Below are 22,810 nucleotides of genomic sequence, written 5' to 3' on the forward strand. Positions count from 1 at the left end.
GATTCCGTGTTTACGTATATCGACTTGGAACTTTTCATTTGAACTCTTCTCTTCGATCATCTTGAACTTGCATTCGGGTAAACATTATCTTGATACATATTTGGTTTAAATTCGTCGTTTTATCGTTGTTTTATCAAACTTCAAGCTCGTGTTTACTTTTGTCGTTTTTCTAGTGAATTATACATTTGGATGTCTTCGTTTCGGTAAAAGCTGATGAAATATAAATGATATTGCGTCGAAATATATGTATGTTTAAAGCAATATCAATGTAATTGTAAGCATTTTTGTTAAGTAGAAGTACTTTGATATGTGTCTTGAAGTCTTTCAAAAGTGTAAGAATACATATCAAAACACAACATGTATATACATTCTAATGGAGTCGTTAAGTCTTCGTTAGTCGTTACATGTAAGTGTTGTTTTGAAACCTTTAAGTTAACGATCTCAATTAATGTTGTTAACCCAATGTTTATTATATCAAATGAGATGTTAAATTATTATATTATCATGATATTATGATGTATAAATATCTCTTAATATGATATATACATTAAAATATCGTTACAACAATAATCGTTAAATATAAGTCTCGTTTCGTAATTCTTGAGTTAGTAGTCTTGTTTTTACATATGTAGTTCATTGTTAACACACTTAATGATATATTTAAATATCATTTTATCATGTTAAATGTAGTGTATCAATATCTTAATATGATACATATATATTTAGTAGACGTTATCATAACGATAATCGTTATATATATCATTTCGAGTTTCTTAACTTAGTAATCTCATTTCTTATGTATATCACACATTGTTAATATACTTAGTGAGATACTTACTCATCATAATCTCATGTCAATCATATATATATATGTCTATATATACCACAACATGTAGTTTTTACAATTTTGTAACGTTCGTGAATCGCCGGTCAACTTGGGTGATCAATTGTCTATATGAAACTTATTTCATTTAATCAAGTCTTAACAAGTTTGATTGCTTAACACGTTGGAAACATTTAGTCATGTAAATATCAATCTTAATTAATACATAAACATGGAAAAGTTCGGGTCACTACAATCGTGATACACTAGGACTTGACCTAAATTGTTAAATAGATATTGACCAACATATAAATATATATAATTAATATAGGTTCGTGAATCTGAGGCCAACCGTGCACTTGTTCAATGCCCTCATATGTATTTTTACTACAAAATACAGTTTTGTGAGTTTCATTTGCTCCCTTTTTAAATGCTTTTGCAATATATATTTTTGGGACTGAGAATACATGCGCTGCTTTTATAAATGTTTTACGAAATAGACACAAATAATCGAAACTACATTCTATGGTTGGATTATCGAACCGAATATGCCCCTTTTTAGCTTGGTAGCCTAAGAATTGGTGTTTATTATAATTGCCTCCAATTGACGCGAATCCTAAAGATAGATCTATTGGGCCCAACAAGCCTCATTCGAGTTTCGGATGCTTTAGTACTTCGATTTATCATGTCCGATGAGAGTCCCAGAATGATGGGGATATTCTATATGCATCCTATTAAGGTCGGTTACCAGGTGTTCACCATATGAATAAATTTTAATTCGTGAGTTACGCGTGTCAATATATGAAATCTTGTGGTCTATTAAAATGATGGAAATGAATGGTTATGATAAACTAATGAACTCACCAACCTTTTGGTTGACACTTTAAAGCATATTTATTCTCAGGTATTAAGGAAATCTTCCGATGTGCTATTGCTCATTTTAGAGATATTACTTACAGTCATTCATGACATATTTCAAAAGACGTTGCATTCAAGTCGTTGAGTTCAATAAAGATTATTATGACAGATTAGGTCATTTATAGTTTGGATATTATGAAATGGTATGCATGTCTGTCAACTTTCGATGTAATGAAAGGTTGTCTTTTGAAAACTAATGCAATGTTTGTAAAATGTATCATATAGAGGAAAAATACCTCGCAATGTAATCATATGTTATTGTATTCGTCCTTTTGGATTAGGACGGGTCATTTCATAGGAGAGTAACCTGACCGTAGGAAAGTAATCTGTCCTCAAACCTCTTTCAATTATTACGCACTAAAATCTCTAAGTGTGGGGTCATCCCTGCAACCAACTTAGAGATTCTAGAAGATACTGTCCTTAATTTATCAAAGTATTCAAAATATTCTATTTTAGGGAACATTATGGACAATGTTCTTCTAAGTGTGGGGTATTAGGTAAAGGTTTAAGTAAAAAGTAACCGTAAAAAGGCCAAATTTTGAAAAAAAATCTTTTGTCTAAAAAGTAATTAACAAAGAATATTAGGGAAATTCGAAAAATTCTTACATGGTTTACCCAAAAGATTCTATAAAATTGCTAGAAATCAGTTTTTTGGAACATTTAATAGAACGGAACGATTAAGCTAAAACTCATGATTTTTGTCAAAAGATTTCTTTCGAAAAAAATACGTAAAAGGCTACGCATGACCAAGGCACGACCCCTACTCCCAAAAAGTGAGGAATTCTTGGACCCAAAGTACCTGTATGACCCATTAAATCTACAATACTTTGTCAATTTATTTGATGAGCGTGCCGGTGTACGGTTTGTGTTAGAACTTGGTTTTGACATACGTTTCAAGGCCAATGGTTAGTAAGCGCCATACGTGGTGCAGGTGCGATCCTCCTTCCGATATCATTCTGAATAGAGAAGACAAAAGCCATCTGTTTTCGTTTCCACTCCATGCATTTAAACCAACCAACTCACACCAAAGAGTTGATGAATCAGAAAATAATCACCCCAAATTCACTCCCAAAATACACTACCTATTCACCTTCATTCCTTTACCACTTTTCAACAGTTCCAGAGATCAATAAAGAGATAGATCGATCGAATTCACTTCAAAAGCATTTGTTAAAAGATTCCGAACCCCCGATTGTTTTTGATAGGTCAAAGACCTATTTTCGCTGAATTATCACTTCCTCTCTGGGCATCAGGAACAAAAGACAAAAGTTATGAAGAAAATGGTATGCTAAAAAAAATAAATAAATAAATAATGATGATGAAAGAGTAAAGTCTCTAGAATAAATGCAAGAAAAACCCGAGAAGTTGCCAAAAGAAGGATTGTCGAAAGAGCCAAAGAAAATTCTAGACAAAAGTCTTAGCGAAATCCGCATCTTCAGAAGAACTCATCGCGGAATTCAAGCCATTCTCTATCCAAAAAGGATACTCTGAAGAATCGAAATCTATCAATTCTCTTTAAAAATCAAAAGATCTGGATACCTTTCACCTTTCCATAAAACTCCTCAACCAACCCTACAACCCGTTTTCCTCTTGAAAGAATGCCTAGAAAGAAGATCAGTGTCGTCCTTACTTAACCGGTGGAGATATCAATGCTTTACCAAGCCTATGATGAAAACTGTTACACGACTGGCTTCTGAGTGACAATACACTAGATTATGTTTGAAGCGGTAGCATCATATGATGGATGGTTTTGGCACGCTTATTTTGTGTGATGACCCGAAAATTTCCGACCAAATTTAAACTTAATCTTTATATGAAATCGACACGATAAGCAAAGTCTGTAATATTGGAGTCTCAAAAACTTTGAACTGTGTTCATGTATACATTTGACCTTGACTAATCCCGAAGATTCACGAACAATTGTTGTTAATAAAATATATATATGTATATATAAATGTAATTATATACATAATAATTTGAAAATATAAAATATAAAATAAACAATAGAAATAAATATGTAAAGTAAGATACATAATATTATATTAATAATTTTATATATATATATATATATATATATATATATATATATATATATATATATATATATATATATATATATATATATATATTACTATCCAATACAAGTTCTTACATAATATCAATTATAAACGATAACATGTAATATTAGAATATTAAAAATTAATACAACAATAATATTAGTCTCATTACTATAAGAAGCATTATTAATAACATATATGGATATGAAGTGTGATAGAATTAAATTATCATTATTACTGTTATAAAACTTATAGATATTATTATTATCAATAATATAATTACTATTACCATTACATTATTATAAAGTGTTATTATTACTATTAAGAAGTATTATTATTATAGTTATATTTAATAATAAATGAGACCAAATATAATACATATATGTGTACAGATATATATATATATATATATATATATATATATATATATATATATATATATATATATATATATATATATATATATATAAACAGAAATATTTAAATACAGTAATGTATATATAAATATATACACAGATATATATAGAACTACAAGTTATAAAATAATTGACATGTTATTATTATTACCTTCATTATTATAAATATGTATATTTATTTTAGAATTATTATTATTTGTTATTAGAAATTATTATTAAGAATTATTATTATTATAAATTATTATCATTATCAATATTTTAGTTATTAGAAAACAATACATTTTATTATTATTTACATTAATAATAGGATTGTTATCATTTTATTATTATTAGTTTCTTCATTATTATTAATATATATATATATATATATATATATATATATATATATATATATATATATATATATATAATGCATGTATAATTGATATTATTATATTTTCATTATATATTTCATATATAAATATAGGTATAATCGATATACAACCTTACAAATACTGGTATATATAAATACCTATAGATACATATAAAATACAGATACATATATAAAAAAATACGTATCCTGATTTATATTTATAAAAATGCAATTATATACATTTATTAATAATTAGTATTTATCATATAAATTATAAAATCAAGGAGATCGTACGATTCAGTTGCAGGTTGCTATCAAACTGTATTCTAATTTTGTTTTGAGTCTATTAATTGGTACTAATTGATTCCAATTATCCCTATAACAAACAAGAACAGATTAAAGGCGATTATATTTTTAATATTTTTTCTTCTCTGACAGAATATTGTGTGTCGAGCAAATCCAACTACAAAACAAACGAAGTAAATCACATTAGCTGTAATTGAGTCTTCTAATATCTAAATAATACGCTGCAAATGCAAGGAGAGTGAAAAATAACAGAAATTAAAATCTAATTTGAAGAAAATAGCACGTCTGCTCTGTTCTTCCATTATTTTTGTCAAGTCTCAAATTTGAATAAATTTTCAAAATGTGTAAATACCATGTTGTTAGGAATCGTCCATTAAATCTATCTGCAAATTTTCCATCTCCAATTCTTATTATCGTGATTTAATTTTCGAGTGAAAGTTTGTTTTCAAAAAGTCAACCTGTTTGTTCTTCTTGAAATTCATATTCGTGTTAATGTTTCTGTTTCAATTGAGGCTTCAGAAAGATTATAAAAGTGATTTAAAAACTTTTTCATTTAGAAACATGGGTCTAAAACATTCTCAAAGCCAAGATTGAAGTTTGAGTTTTTGTTTATGCTTGCGACTGTAGCAGCAGTTTTACAAATTGTTTATTTTTATTTTTCGTTTGCTAATTTAATCCAAACACTTTTAAAGATAGAGTCTGTTTCAAGTACATATTATAAATCCAACAATTCAGTTGAAGATAGAAAGGTTATGGATCGATTGAAATTTTTAAGAAGATGAAAAGGAACCAGAATAACAAACAGGTTATAATTAATTCATTTGGGTTTATAACAGAAAGACAGTCATAGAGCAATGGTTTAGAGTGTTAGCATTATTCGAGAGGTCTCGGATTCGAGACCCGGCTGAGCCAATTGTTTTTTAAATCCGATTAACATGAGGTAGTTTTCATTACCAATATTATTATTATTACTATTATTATTATTAATATTATTAATATTATTATTGTTATCATTATTATTATTATTATTAGTATTCATATTGGTATTATTATTATTGATATTATTGTTATTATTATTATTAGAATTATTATTACTAGTATAATTATTGTTATGGTTATTATTGTTATGTTATTATTAGTGTAAAATTATTATTACCACTATAAGTATAAGTATTATAGTTATTATCATTATTATTACTATAAGTATTAATAATATTATTATTAAGAAATTCTATCATTTTAGAATTATTATCATCATTATAATTATGATTATGATTATTATTATTATTATTATTATTATTATTAGGAAAATAATAAAAATTTATTATGTATTATCATTATCATTATTATCATTTAAATAGGTGTTATTATCATAACTATAATTATTATTATCACCATAAATATTACTATTAAGGTTGTTATTATTACCCCTAACATTACTATAAGTATTATTATTTATGTTATCATGAGTATTATTATATAATTACTAAAGTCATTATCATAATTAAAATTACCAATAAAATTAATATTTTTTTAACATTTACTATCATTAATATCATTATTATTATTATTAATATAGAATTATTAACATTATTAACTCGTTAATAATATTAAGTATTATAAACATTTTTACCACTAGTAATATTATTTTAGTATTATTATAACTACTATTACTAATATACAAATGATATATTTTAAATACATATAACATAACAAAAATTAATATTTTTATATACAAAATGAATATATGAAACTGTAACGACCCAACCCGTATTAAAACCGGCCCATAAAAAATTTTTCCTTTTAATACGCGTTAAATAATACTTTAGGTCCCAATTGTGTTTCCATAAACATATTTAATACAATAGAAGGTTTAATAAACCTTAAAACATTTAATACATTGATTAATTGTCCAAACGGACATACACGACCCGACTAGTTTAGTTTCCAACCAAAACCGAGCATGGTGATTTGGGACTACGCTACCCAAATCCTAATCAAGTACGAGAGCAAGATCTTCTAAAGCATACTAGTCAAGATCTCTAATTCCCATGCTTACCCGAGCCACCACCATGCGAACCTATAAAAATATCAACAACAAGAGGGTAAGCTAACGCTTAGTGAGTGAAAATATACTACATACATATATATGTATAAAATGGACACGCCACAATAATAATCAAATAGTGCATACCGAAGCATCCAAGTATAAGGCAAGCTAAACCTAGCATGTCGTACGTTCACTAAGCACAAGCTAACAACACCAACAATATAGTAAGTTCGCAAACAACGTTGCGAACAATGCCAATAAACAACAACCAGAAGGTTAGCTACATCACGTCAATACAACATTATACGTATACAATATATATAACAACGCGTAAAACTCCCAAGGTTAACCATAACGCTATGGTGCTACCGGCTCGTGGTTCACACCATACGCAATTGAGTCATACTCTTTTATAGTGCTACCGGCTCGTGGTTCACACTCGATGCTACCGGCTCGTAGTTCACATCAATTATTTTATAGTGCTACCGGCACGTGGTTCACACTCGATGCTACCGGCACGTGGTTCACATCAATTATTTAATAGTGCTACCGGCACATGGTTCACACTCGATGCTACCGGCACGTGGTTCACATCAATTATTTTATAGTGCTACCGGCTCGTGGTTCACACTCGATGCTACCGGCTCGTGGTTCACACTCGATGCTACTGGCTCGTGGTTCACATCCTATCACACACACACACATTATGGCACTACCGGCTCGATGGTTCATACCATAACATTCACAAATAAATACACCATATACACATACATATAATTATTCCACTCACAATATTAACCCTTCGCCAATGGGGTTATATAATCCACATTCCACACCCATGTGATAACGTACACACAAGGTGTACACCTCGTCAAAGGTGGTCAACCACAACGCACAACCGTGCCAATTGGACCTATACACAAGTCCATCAATCCACCTATATGTGAAGTGAGCTCTATAACCGAGAACCACTTCACCCGACCCGCACCCATCCTACACATACATATGCATATAGGATATTAACACTCACCTTGTCACCTTGAAGAAGTGCTTCCAAGTAATCCGCAACTCGTCAATGGAAAGTACCTAATCCATTATCACAAATTCAACAACACACTTAGATTGGATCTACAAACTAACCCAATTTGACACTTAGTGCAAATTCGACCCAAATGCACCTCCAAGTACAAATCGCGCCCAAACTAACCAATAATCACTAACACAAGTGATAATGGTCCTAATATGCCAATTAAACCCGAACACAAGTGTTAAACACTTATCGTTCTCAAAATCGCCTATAAACCCTAATTTTGACCCATAAGGTCAAAATCTCACCATTTACAAGTTTTGACACCAAAACATGTTTAACTCGGTTTTATACTTCAACTTAATCCATTTTAAGTTTATAAACCTATTAAATCAACAATAGGGTCAAAATCATCGTCAAAACCTAATTTTGGCTCTAGTCAAAATTAGTCAACCCCATGAACCCTAATTGCTTCCAACAACTCAATAATCACTAAATGCTAGTGATTTCACCCAAATTGCAAGTCTCACAAGCATGAACTTGTACACCAAGCCCAAAACCCGCCAATAACAACAATAAACCCGAATATTGGTGTTAATCTCCAATTAACAACTAAATGGGTTCTATCTATGAATCATACAATCAAAAGCCACAAAAATTGAATGAAGAACACAAAAACGAAATTTCGGAGTTAGAGCTTACCACTAGTATCACCGTGTAGCTAAGAACGAGGAGAACACACTTGTCAACTACGCCAAAGATCAACTCCTGATCCTTCCTTTCCAAAAATCCTTTTGAATCCAATTGGGTGTTTGAGTTTGAGAGGAAAAATGAAAAGAAAAGGGAAATTAAAATGAGAAATGAAATGAATGGATGAGGTTAAGCTTCAAATCTGGCTCAAACGTGATAAGACCAAAATGCCCTTGCTCCTCATTTAAAATTACACAAAACCGGCACCAGTTTACCCGTATTGCCGCGCCGCGGCCTAATTCGTCGCGCCTCGACGATTGCCTTGAACTGGGATCATTTTTAAACGAACTTCTGGTCTGGATTTCTTCGAAACACCGCGCCGCGGCCCTCTTTGTCGCGCCGCGACACCATGCTCTTTCTGATTCATTTTTCTCGCGTACAACTTAAACACACGAACAAGTCTCGAACCTTTCATCCACTAGTCGTACGTACACTTTACACCTGTAAATCATGTACGGGGAAAAACGAGGTGTTACAACTCTCCCCCACTTAGACTCGATCACGTCCTCGTGATCCTCGTCACTTAACCAAATGGACCACACTTCACGGTCCTCAAACATAAGTCCCAACCGACTTTCCTAAGCAATTCTTCCCAATTAATTGCCTTTAACAACTAAATCGTCACCCGCGATTTATCAAATTCCATAATTCCGAGCACTAGCACTAACTCAATCCCTCACATCGGGAAAACTCAACCAATCTCGTACCGAGATATCAACCCCTTAGCGTACCCTTACCGAGTACAACACTAAAAGCAACCAAGTCTCAACCTAAGGTCGACAATCTGAAACGATGATGACCGAACCAAACGACTCCTTACGGATAACACCAAATCATTAACCATCCATTGTAGTGCGCAACACAACCAATACACAACTACCGTAACATCATAACAAGCAACGGCTAAAACTGTTAGCGCCCAAAACGACCATGGCAACGCTAACCCAAGGTGTACAAAATCGACTATTGTCACACTCGTAACAACACGTGAGCGAAGCGCGGCTATCGCATCAATAATCATACAACATGGTCCTCACGACCCCACCATCGGCGTATAAAACAACCGATAGATCACACCACACGGTCCTTACGACCCCACCATTGGTGTATAAAACAACCAATAGATCACAACACAACATGGCTGAAACAACCCGAAATATTGTGAATACGAACAACCTGATATTCACGTCCCACAACACAACTCATGAATGGTACTCTCATTTCCCACCAGTACTCGCATTTCCCGATAATGTTATGCCATGACGACGTAACACTACTCCCTTGATGAAGTCAGCGGACCCCGAAGGTCATGCTCCACCAATCTCAACACCGGATGAAGTCAGCGGACCCCGAAAGTCATGCTTTACCGATATAACACCACGCTTATGATGAAGTCAGCGGACCCCGAAAGTCATGCTTCAATAATCGATAACCATGATGAAGTCAGCAGACCCCTAAGGTCATGCTTCACCAATCAACGCCCTTTTTGCCTCGAACAACGAGTAGCGTAACATCGCGCTCTGCTATGCTATAGTGAATCCTAACGGATACCACTAACCATTCACACAATCGAGCAAGAACTACCTATATCGAACATAGGCACAAAACAATAATTCTCTATAAGAGAATCCACCACGCACATCCCTTAACCGAGGGATTCCACCTTGCTTGCCATACCCGTCCATTATCTCTCAACGAGATTTACCACATTACCACCTTGGTGATAATTCAAATCCAAAATCATAGGTACAATTTTACCGAAATTGTACTCCACCACAAATCGACCAAATCTAGGTCCCGACACAAATTTCGGATCTACCATAAGCGTTGTCCGAAATCTCACACTAAAACCTCCTCGTGCGGGAGTGTAACTCCCCCACTTGGAATTACGTTCCATAACCGCATCTCATACACCCGTACAATGCTACCAAAGGTAGACTTTACCAACAATTGGGTTCACACGACCCATCACTACATTTTGCTCCAACCTTGAGCATACGAAGGATTTTAACCAATCCCTAAAACCTTTCGAACGAAAAGTGCACCACAAATTACACAAACCAATACCCTCGCAATCGTCCAATTGCTTTAGTTTGTCAACTTCCACTTACTCACTCATGTACCTAAGGGTTTCACTCCGGTACCCTAAGCACAATGTAACCGCAACACCATCGGAGTCGAACACCACGCTAGTAGGTATAAAATAGGCACCTAATGTCGCGTCATGTAGGCTCCATTACCAACATACGTCGATATCCAAAACACTCTATCTCAAGAATTCCAACCCCCCGACGAACCTCACGGTTCATCAATCTCTACACAAAAGCGAACACGCGCTTAACAACCGAACACTAAAACCTATTTTCATGGCTTGGTAGAACATTTCCCAAATACTAAGGAATGCTTGGTTGCACCAAGTCTTAAGCCCTTCGCCCGACAATCCAACGTCACCACAGGGTACTTCCATTAGGAACGTCACCCATAACATTAATATGCACAACACAAGGCATTTAATCAACTCAAACGCAACGGCTCATAATAAATAATCAAAGGACATATTTATTAAAACGAAACGTACCTTAACGTCTCCTTGCCGCACCCGTCCCTGCTAACTTGGGACAATCCGACTTACGATGTCCTTCTTCTTGGTAATTAAAGCACACCATACCATCACCCTTTGGTACCGAACATTCCCAAGACTTGTGACCCCTCATGCCACTATTGTAACATCTAGATGCACTAGAATCCGGTATACCCGTCCGCGTACCACCCGTGCTCACACTCGGACCCTTAGTCCTCTTACTCGGAGCACCATACGAAACAACCCTTCTCTCACTTGAAGGTTCACCAATCTTTGATCGCGTATACGACTCGAAACCTCTAGCCACTGCGAATAATTCCATTTCGCGTGACCCCGGCTAATCTTATTCTTCAAGTCATCATTCAAGGTTCGATAGAAATCTTGCATCAACAAATTATCATTCCCCAAATACTCCGGGAAAAAACGAGTCTTCGCCATAAAGGTCGTCTTGAGAGTATTCAAATCCATAGAACCCTGTTGCAAATTTCGCAACTCATTACGCATTTTCGACAAATCGGCTAAAGTTCGGAACTCCTCGAAGAATTCCTTCTTAAACCCGTCCCACGATAAGGCCATAAACATTTCACCACCGACAAGATCGATCTTACCATCCAACCAATCCCTTGTCCTGCCCCGCAACAGACTAGTAGCGAGTCTCGTCTTTTTCTCGGGAGGGCAATCAATAGTACGAAAACACCCTTCGACATCCGAGATCCAAGTTGTGCCTACCAAAGGATCCGGTTTCCCATCATACATCGGGGGTTTAGTCCTCATGAAGCTCTTAAGACAACGCTCCATTTCACCACTACTCTGAGATTCGGAATACTTCCTATCCATTTCTGCCCGAAACGCACTCATTTGCTCCGCAACGGCGGCCGCAACTCTAGCATTAAACTCCGCGTCGTTCGGCTCGATCCCGTTTCCCGTCGCCATTCTAAGGAATGTAAAGCGATTAGATCACGAACGTATAAAGTTATGCACACAACACCGCCCCATCTTGCTAAACACTCGTCGTACATCACTTGCTAGACACGATTTGCACCCGTAATAAGGTTTGCAAGTCCTTATTATGCACACACGCCGTATCAACTCGTTAGTACAACGACCGCCTCGCTCGATGATATAACAAACATAAACAAAATTCTACGCGATATAAACACACGGGAGAATTATTATCACAACACAATAACATATTAATAATATCCGCATTACTAATATGAATGTTAGTCCACCTACAACAAGGCACTAACTATAACCCATTCTGACCCGTAATCCTACAAGTCCCGCAATAATTTAGCACACACAAAAGTTTAAGTCTAGGCACCTATCTCAAGTCACTTAATTCCCTTAGACCATGCTCTGATACCACTTGTAACGTCCCAACCCGTATTAAAACCGGCCCATAAAAAAAATTTCCTTTTAATACGTGTTAAATAATACTTTAGGTCCCAATTGTGTTTCCATAAACATCTTTAATACAATAGAAGGTTTAATAAACCTTAAAACATTTAATACATTGATTAATTGTCCAAACGGATATACACGACCCGACTAGTTTAGTTTCCAACCAAAACCAAGCATGGTGATTTGGGACTACGCTACCCAAATCCTAATCAAGTACGAAAGCAAGATCTTCTAAAGCATACTAGTCAAGATCTCTAATTCCCATGCTTACCCGAGCCACCACCATGCGAACCTATAAAAATATCAACAACGAGAGGGTAAGCTAACGCTTAGTGAGTGAAAATATACTACATACATATATATGTATAAAATGGACACGCCACAATAATAATCAAATAGCGCATACCGAAGCATCCAAGTATAAGGCAAGCTAAACCTAGCCTGCCGTACGTTCACTAAGCACAAGCTAACAACACCAACAATATAGTAAGTTCGCAAACAACGTTGCGAACAATGCCAATAAACTACAACCAGAAGATTAGCTACATCACGTCAATACAACATTATACGTATACAATATGTAAATAACAACGCGTAAAACTCCCAAGGTTAACCATGATGCTATGGTGCTACCGGCTCGTGGTTCAGACCATACGCAATTGAGTCATACTCTTTTATAGTGCTACCGGCTCGTGGTTCACAATCGATGCTACCGGCTCGTGGTTCACATCAATTATTTTATAGTGCTACCGGCACGTGGTTCACACTCGATGCTACCGGCACGTGGTTCACATCAATTATTTTATAGTGCTACCGGCACGTGGTTCACACTCGATGCTACCGGCACATGGTTCACATCAATTATTTTATAGTGCTACCGGCTCGTGGTTCACACTCGATGCTACCGGCTCGTAGTTCACATCCTATCACACACACATATTATGGCACTACCGGCTCGATGGTTCATACCATAACATTCACAAATAAATACGCCAGATACACATACGTATAATTATTCCACTCACAATATTAACCCTTCGCCAATGGGGTTATATAATCCACATCACACGCCCATGTGATAATGTACACACAAGGTGTACACCTCGTCAAAGGTGGTCAACCACAACGCACAACCGTGCCAATTGGACCTATACACAAGTCCATCAATCCACCTATATGTGAAGTGAGCTCTATAACCGAGAACCACTTCATCCGACTCGCACCCATCTTACACATATATATGCATATAGGATATTAACACTCACCTTATCGCCTTGAAGAAGTGCTTCCAAGTAATCCGCAACTAGTCAATGGAAAGTACCTAATCCATTATCACAAATTCAACAACACACTTAGATTGGATCTACAAACCAACCCAATTTGACACTTAGTGCAAATTCGACCCAAATGCACCTCCAAGTACAAATCGCGCCCAAACTAACCAATAATCACTAACACAAGTGATAATGGTCCTAATATGCCAATTAAACCCGAACACAAGTGTTAAACACTTATCGTTCTCAAAATCGCCTATAAACCCTAATTTTGACCCATAAGGTCAAAATCTCACCATCTACAAGTTTTGACACCAAAACATGTTTAACTCGGTTTTATACTTCAACTTAATCCATTTTAAGTTTATAAACCTATTAATCAACAATAGGGTCAAAATCATCGTCAAACCCTAATTTTGGCTCTAGTCAAAATTAGTCAACCCCATGAACCCTAATTGCTTCCAACATCTCAATAATCACTAAATGCTAGTGATTTCACCCAAATTGCAAGTGTCACAAGCATGAACTTATACACCAAGCCCAAAACCTGCCAATATCAACAATAAACCCGAATATTGGTGTTAATCTCCAATTAACAACTAAATGGGTTCTATCTATGAATCATACAATCAAAAGCCCCAAAAATTGAATGAAGAACACAAAAATGAAATTTTAGAGTTAGAGCTTACCACTAGTATCACCGTGTAGCTAAGAACGAGGAGAACACACTTGTCAACTACGCCAAAGATCAACTCCCGATCCTTCCTTTCCAAAAATCCTTTTGAATCCAATTGGGTGTTTGAGTTTGAGAGGAAAAATGAAAAGAAAAGGGAAATTAAAATGAGAAATGAAATGAATGGATGAGGTTAAGCCTCAAATCTGGCTAAACTTGAAAAGACCAAAATACCCTTGTGAAAGGACCCATCCTAATCCATCCGGACGAAGTCCGTATCGATCATAAATGATTCACAATAGTTGATTACATCGCGAGGTACTTGACCTCTATATGATACATTTTACAAACATTGCATTAGTTTTTGAAAAGAAATTATTTCATTACATCGAAAGTTGACGGTATGCATACCATTTCATAATATATCTAACTATAATTGACTTAATATTAATCTTGATGAACTCAACGACTCGAATGCAACGTCTTTTGAAATATATCATTAATGACTCCAAGTAATATCTTTAAAATGAGCAATTGCACAGCGGAAGACTTCTTTCATACCTGAGAATAAACATGCTTTAAAGTGTCAACGAAAAGGTTGGTGAGTTCATTAGTTTAACATAAATAATCATTTCATAATTTTAATAGACCACAAGATTTCATATTTCCATTTATCATAAACATACGTCCCATGCATAGAGACAAAATATCATTCACATGGATTGAACACCTGGTAACTGACATTCACAATATACATATAAGAATATCCCCATCATTCCGGGATCCTCCTTCGGACATGATATAAATTTAGAAGTACTAAAGCATCCGGTACTTTGGATGGGGCTTGTTGGTCCCGATAGATCTATCTTTAGGATTCGCGTCAATTAGGGTGTCTGTTCCCTAATTCTTAGATTACCAGACTTAATAAAAAGTGGCATATTCGATTTCAATCATTCAACCATATAATGTAGTTTCAATTACTTGTGTCTATTTCGTAAAACAGTTATAAAAGCAGCGCATGTATTCTCAGTCCCAAAAATATATATTGTAAAAACATTTAAAAAGGGAATAATGAAACTCACCATACTGTATTTCGTAGTAAAAATACATATAACATCATTGATCAAGTGTAAGGTTGGCCTCGGATTCACGAACCTATATTGATTATATATATATATACATATATATATATATATATATATATATATATATATATATATATATATATATATATATATATACGTTGGTCAATATCTGTCTAACAATTTAGGTCTAGTCATAGTGTACCACAATCCTAATGCTCGAGACTAATATGCAACAGTCGACAAAAGTTAATTTGACTCAAAATGATTTCCAGAATTTATACATGATTATTACATAATTTAAATATCGTCGTTTTATATTTTTAAATATTTTTAAAAGATTTATTAGAGTAAATAATATAATTCATTTATTAATACATAAAATTTTATATTAAAATTTATATAATAAATTATACCTTTATATATGTATAAAGTAATAAAATTTATAGAGTTTATTTAATATCATGAAGAGAATAGGATAAGTATTATTAATGTAATTTTATTACACGTAGTAAAACATGTTTGTATCACATATTTATTTGATAAAATAATATCTATAAGTAAACGTTGTATTATTTTGTAATAATAGTTATTATTATCCTATTAATAAAATATTACTATTTAAATTTACTAAGAATGATAATATGATAAAATGATAATTTTAATTAGGATAACTTTAATATTTACGATACTTTTTAATAATAATTGTAATGATAAAAAATAATAAAAATGACAATTTTATCTAATTTAATATCTTTCAATATTTTAATTTCATCATGATACTTACACCTATTATTTCCTAATCGATTCATTTAATAGCTTTTAAATCGTCTTTTATAACGCGTTCATTTTAATGATAATAACAGTAATAATAATAATTAAGGGTTACTTATATTATAATAATACTAATAATAATAAATGTTATAATAATGATATTACTAATAACTATTTTAAATGATAATAATAATAATAATAATGAGACTAAATAATAATAATAATAATAATAATAATAATAATAATAATAATAATAATAATAATAATAATAATTAATAATTAGATAGAAATTAGAACGACGATAATAACGGCGATAATAATAATCATTTTTACTTATAATACAAAAGTTCAATCGACAATAACTTCTAAATGAATCCATTCGATATCTAAATGAAAAGTTTATAGTTTTTCGCGAGCTTTCTAAGGACATGCATATCTTATACCTTATCTTAACCGTAGGTGTAACTAACTTCAAAATTCAGCCTATCTTATCTAAAGGCAATATCAAAAGTACAAACATGCATAATCCTATTTTCTCGAGCACTAGTCAGGGATACACTATTAATGTGTAAAAAAAATTAATTTACGAGTACTCACGTATCAATATTGAGGTTCAATATTGTAGGAAAGGTACATAAACGCAACGGAGATGACAAACACTAAATTGATCTCACGAGCATACCCATTAACCATACCCATCACCTCCATAGCTATAACCCATTATTTCCTTAGCCCTACCCTACTCGAAAACCAGTTTTGAAAACTCGTTTTAGATTACTCGAGCAGCACTCCGTCGTAGTATTTTATGTATTTAAAACTAGTAGTAGTAATAATAATAATAATAATAATAATAATAATAAAAGGTAGTATACAAATAGATGTATATATGTGTGTTGTGTTTTAAAAAAAATGGATCTTGTGTACATATATATATATATATATATATATATATATATATATATATATATATATATATATATATATATATATATATATATATATATATATATATATATTAACGTACTAAGAGAATCAAACCTGTTGCTACTTTTGGTCAATTTGACCTCGTGACATATCCCAAAATCCAACCCGTGAGTTATTAAATTTGATCCGTGATTTGTGGTTTACATAATATGGAATGTTACGTCCGTGATTTGCGCATTAACTTCATATAAGAATTGAAAAAAAAGGAACGTGGTTATTAGTTTTGTTTATATTTAGTATAATATATTTTATTTATATAATTACTTATATATTATATTATATTTATGTTCATGGTAAAAATATAATTTTTACAAAAATGACACGGACGTGGTCTCACGACTCATGTATCACTTTCGGTTTTTCGAGCGCACTCTCGTACGTTTGGAAAACTAGCCTTTTACGTTACGCGACGCGTACCTTTAATAATAATTTGACTTATTTATCAAAGATTTACTTTATGAAAAATGTAACTTATAATATTGAGCGTTGTGGTCATTTCCTTCTATAAATCAAAGTCTCGTTGTTTGTCAAAATATTTTATTTTAAATTAAACGTTTTATGACTAAGTTAAAATATATATTTTTAATTAAAATTGTAAATTTGTATCATATATATATGTTTTGAAATATTTATCTAATGTATAATATTTAGTCTTTCAAAACAAATTTACATTTCAAGTTCGTTTTATATAATTTACCCGTTTTATATATTAGTAGTTATTTTACCAAATAGTATTTTTTTTATATGAAAACTAAAGAGTTGATTTATCAAGAAACACGAGTAAATCAAGTAAAGTACACTTTTGAATTTTAAACGGAATGATTTCTAACTTTTGACTAACTCTCGTAAATGACACTTTGGCAAATCACTTTTACCAACTACTCCAAATACCGTTAAAAAGAAACGATTTCTCAAATCAACGTGGACCTCATAACAGAGACTCGTAATCATAATTCAATGTATCTGATAATTCAATCATTTGATATTATCTTTTAATCTCGTGGATAAACTTACATCGAACAAATACGTTCATGTAAAGTATTATTCATTCAATACCTTGATAGCATTTCTAAGTTCATAAAATAGATCTCATAGCTTATATTCATATCAACTAATCCGTTCAATGTTTTATTAATATATCTCAATTTAATAATCACACATATGTATATGTATATATATTTATTTACACATAATTGTTCGTGAATCGTTAGGCATGGTCAAAGGGTATTTGATTACATGAATATAGTTTTAAAGCTTTCGAGACTCAACATTACAAATTTTGCTTATTGTGTCAGGAATATATAAAGATTAAAGTTTAAATTTGATCAGAAATTTCCGGGTCATCACAGTACCTACCCGTTAAAGAAATTTCGTCCCGAAATTTTGAATGAGGTCGTCATGGCTAACAATAAATATGTTTTCCTGACGAATATGAGTTGATAAATAGAGTTTTATCATCATTGAGTAATATAGATAAAATTATTCGATTAATCGAAGCATATGAATGAAGCTATCACAAAAGACCGAGATGAAGAAATGAAGATTTTCCATAACTTTTGACGTAGTCGCGATTGAATTCCGGAATTTAAGGGATTTAAAGAAAATCTTCGAAATCTATAAGATTTGAGTCTTCAGTGAATAAGAAAATTAAGATCTCTTATAATTAAATGCAGTGATCTGCCTCGATTACTCTGTCTGATATTTCTATTATAAATTAAACTCTTCCGTTCCATTATTCTCACCATTCATATACTTTCTTTCTTATTTCATTCATCTAAAAGATTGTGAAAATGCTTAATCCAGTTCTGATCCTTGTCCTCATTCTTACTATCTCAACAATCATTCTCCTTTTCCAACTCCCACCAGAGGAATCTGCCTTCTTCTACTTCGCCCTTGGGATTATAATGTTTTTAATTCTCCCGTGTCTTTATGTTGCGTTAAACATTGATATACACGGTTTGTAACTTATGTGTTGTTATCGGGCTTTATATTCTCCCTTATATTTCAAAGCTCTATGCTTTTGTTTTCTCTTCCCGACCTCAAGTTAAGTGAATAATAGTCCAGAATTTGTAGATATAGAGTTTCGAATGATTATAATGTTCTAAGCAGGAAGGAATGTGATAGCACAGTTTGATTTGTCAAATTACCAGAATCACTGAGAATAGAACTATCAAGAATATATTTTCTTGATATGTCCCAAGGTGAAGTAGAATGAACGAGTCGTGTAACATGGCACATGATGACGTTATGATCTGTGAATCATCACGTTCCATTAGAAACTCAGCATGACTTACTGTAATATAATCACGTTGATCAAGTGTCATTATATTATACTAACTCATGCATCAGTTCCCAACATTACTTCAATAACATTCATATTTTAAGCTCGAAGTTTACAGAATATAGAAACTAGCAGTTTCTATATGATGTAACACTGATAGCACGAAGAGATTAATGACTTCAGATAAGAATAGTTATGAAAATATCTTCAGAAATATGGAGGATATTTATAATGAAAGATATGATGATATCTTTGAATATCTAAGATCAGAGAATGATGGAGACTATTGTCTGCAAGGGTTTAGAGTAACGAGCAAGATATTCGCTAAAGACTTCAGCAGTCATTGAATCATTTAGATTCTTTGAAGTCAAACTTATTCTTTGTGATTTGTCCACGGCTTTCTTCATAGTTTCGCATAACCTGCTTTTCGGTACTAAATTTTCTCTTGAATGTTTCCAATGTAATGATACACAGGAAGCACGAAGAGGTATATAATTTCGGATGAGAATATTTTTGAAAATATCCTCAGAAATATCGAAGATATTGATGATGATATTTTGGAATTTCTAAGTTCGATGGTTGATGAAGAAGATTTTCCGCAAGATTTTAACATGAGTACGGAGCAAGATATTCATTGAAGGTTTCATCGGGTCCAGAATTACCTGGATTCTTTTAATATATGGTATGGTCCTTGTATTTGTCCTTGGTCTCCTTCGTGGTTAGCTCAATCCGTTTTTCAGTTCCAACTTTTCTGAGCTTTTTCAACATACTATTCTTTATCATCAAACTTCCAATGATTAAGGTCGTTTACAGTTGTCTATGGTTTCTGCTGCTTCATTCAGCTTTTTCAACATTCAGAGTATTGGTTTGTGACTGAGTGCTTTTCAGAATTTCAGAATGAGAGATCATAATTCTAAGAGATAAATGTCATACATATAACTGTTGATGTAGATATGCTGTGAGTTTTCAAAGTACTGATTGCTGATTCCCGGTAATTGTTATGGCAGCTCTCGTTACAAGATGCGGATGAGTATATGATAGGGTTTCAATGAATAAATATAATGATTTGTCAGAGAGATTTAAGCCAAGAAGCAACGAGGTTGCTGGTAAGTTTACTGCTAATGTAGTGAGATATAAACGGTTTTCCGGTATTGATGACGAAAGGTAACTTTTATATCAGGGTTATAATAAGCTAAACCGAGTGAAAAGTCGAAGTTGACTTGTTGAAGCTGTGACAAAATTTACTACCTTGAAAAGGGATTGTGAAGTTATTTTGGGTAATAATAATGCTAACGGATCTAACACAGATACATGTTAATCGTTTAGTCAGGTTCCGAGTATTTTCAGGTGCATAGCTATATGCATCACTCTTTCCTTCCGTAAATGATGTGCGATTGGTTCATCCTCTCGGTTGAAATGTTTTCAAGAATCATGAAAGGTTTGAACGCAGATTGAAATCGTCAAGATACAAATGAGGTTTAAAATGAGATCAAGTGGCAAACTTGAAGAAATGTTTAGTTTCATATGTTATAGTCAATATTTTAATTCATTTTAATTGTCCAATGTTGGTAGTCCACAGTTGGTAGTCCACAGTTAGCAATTCAATAATTCATGTATAGTTTAATATATAGTATTCGAATTAATTAATACGTAACGTGACCCGTATTCGTCTCAGACTGGATCACAACTCAAAGTATATATATTATTATAGAATCAACCTCAACCCTGTATAGCTAACTCCTGCATTACTGCATATAGAGTGTCTATGGTTATTCCAAATAATATATATAGATGCGTCGATATGATATGTCAAAACCTTGTATACATGTCCCGATATTTAAAGTGCGTAAAATAAATACAGAAATTAAATGACGATAAAGTAAATGCGTAAAGTAAATAACAGAAATTAAATGACGATAAATAAAATTGCAAGAATGTAAATTGCGATAATTAAATTGCGATAAATAAAGTGTAATCAGTTAGTTGGGAACAATTAGCTAGGAACAGTTAGCGTGGATTCTTAACAAAATTTCTCCTAGTTAATTTGTTTGTTTCTAACAAATTTTATTTTGCCAAATGTTTTCTTCATTATGCCACTTGTTGGATTCTGATAAGTCAAAATCCAAATATGAAGTTGAATGAAAATGGTTATTTTACAGTGAACGGATACGTATATAGGTGTTTGAAAATAGGATAGTAAATGACTGTTGAATCAGATTCGAAGAATGTACAATGTAACTTATTAATGTGAATCTTAAATATTCCTCGGGTATTACCTACCCGTTAAAATATTTTCACCATTAACAGTTTGTACGAATGAATTTTTAATTACAATCTTTATGAAAATATACTTACATATATATTTTCTCCAGATGTAATCATAGATTTAATGAGTTAATATAATATTAATCTCATTTGATTTACCGTTATAACTAGAATGCATAATCTCTAAAACATTAGAGATTACATAATCGCCATGAAAAACGAAGATAATTGATGTAGAATGATACGTAGAACGATGATTATACTCGAGGCACAGAATGAGATGTTGAGGCATGGATTGTTGAAACTTGGGTTGTTGGTGGTACTGGTGCCATTGGTGCTGAGGTTGGTGATGTTACCAGTGTTGGTGATACTGCTGGTGCTTGCAAATTGTGTACCGTGCTCTCTAAAGTTAATACTCGAGCTCGGAGTTCTCTAACTTCTTCTATTAACCCTGGTTGATTATCAGTGTGAGGTAGAGGTCGGATATCTTCTCTAGTTCCGTTAATGGTAGCTTCAAGACGAAAAATTCTTGCAAATAGGGTATAAACGGTGTTGCGAACGGGTTCGCCGGTGAGTGGGTCAAGTACTCCAAGGTTAGGTGGTAGATTCAATTCATGATATGGAGTACCTTCTTCCTTTCTCCATAGGGTGAGTATGTCGCGAACCCACCCTCATTTTCTCCAGTAATCACGGTAGTTGATTGGTTGGTGTGCTCCTGTCACGCTGTCTTCGGAGTCAGAGGAACTTTGTCGATTCGTAGAGGCCATCTTACACGATCTCAGGAAAGATTTTT

This window comes from Rutidosis leptorrhynchoides, chromosome 4, assembly GCF_046630445.1.
Source record: "Rutidosis leptorrhynchoides isolate AG116_Rl617_1_P2 chromosome 4, CSIRO_AGI_Rlap_v1, whole genome shotgun sequence".
Taxonomy (NCBI): Eukaryota; Viridiplantae; Streptophyta; class Magnoliopsida; order Asterales; family Asteraceae; genus Rutidosis; species Rutidosis leptorrhynchoides.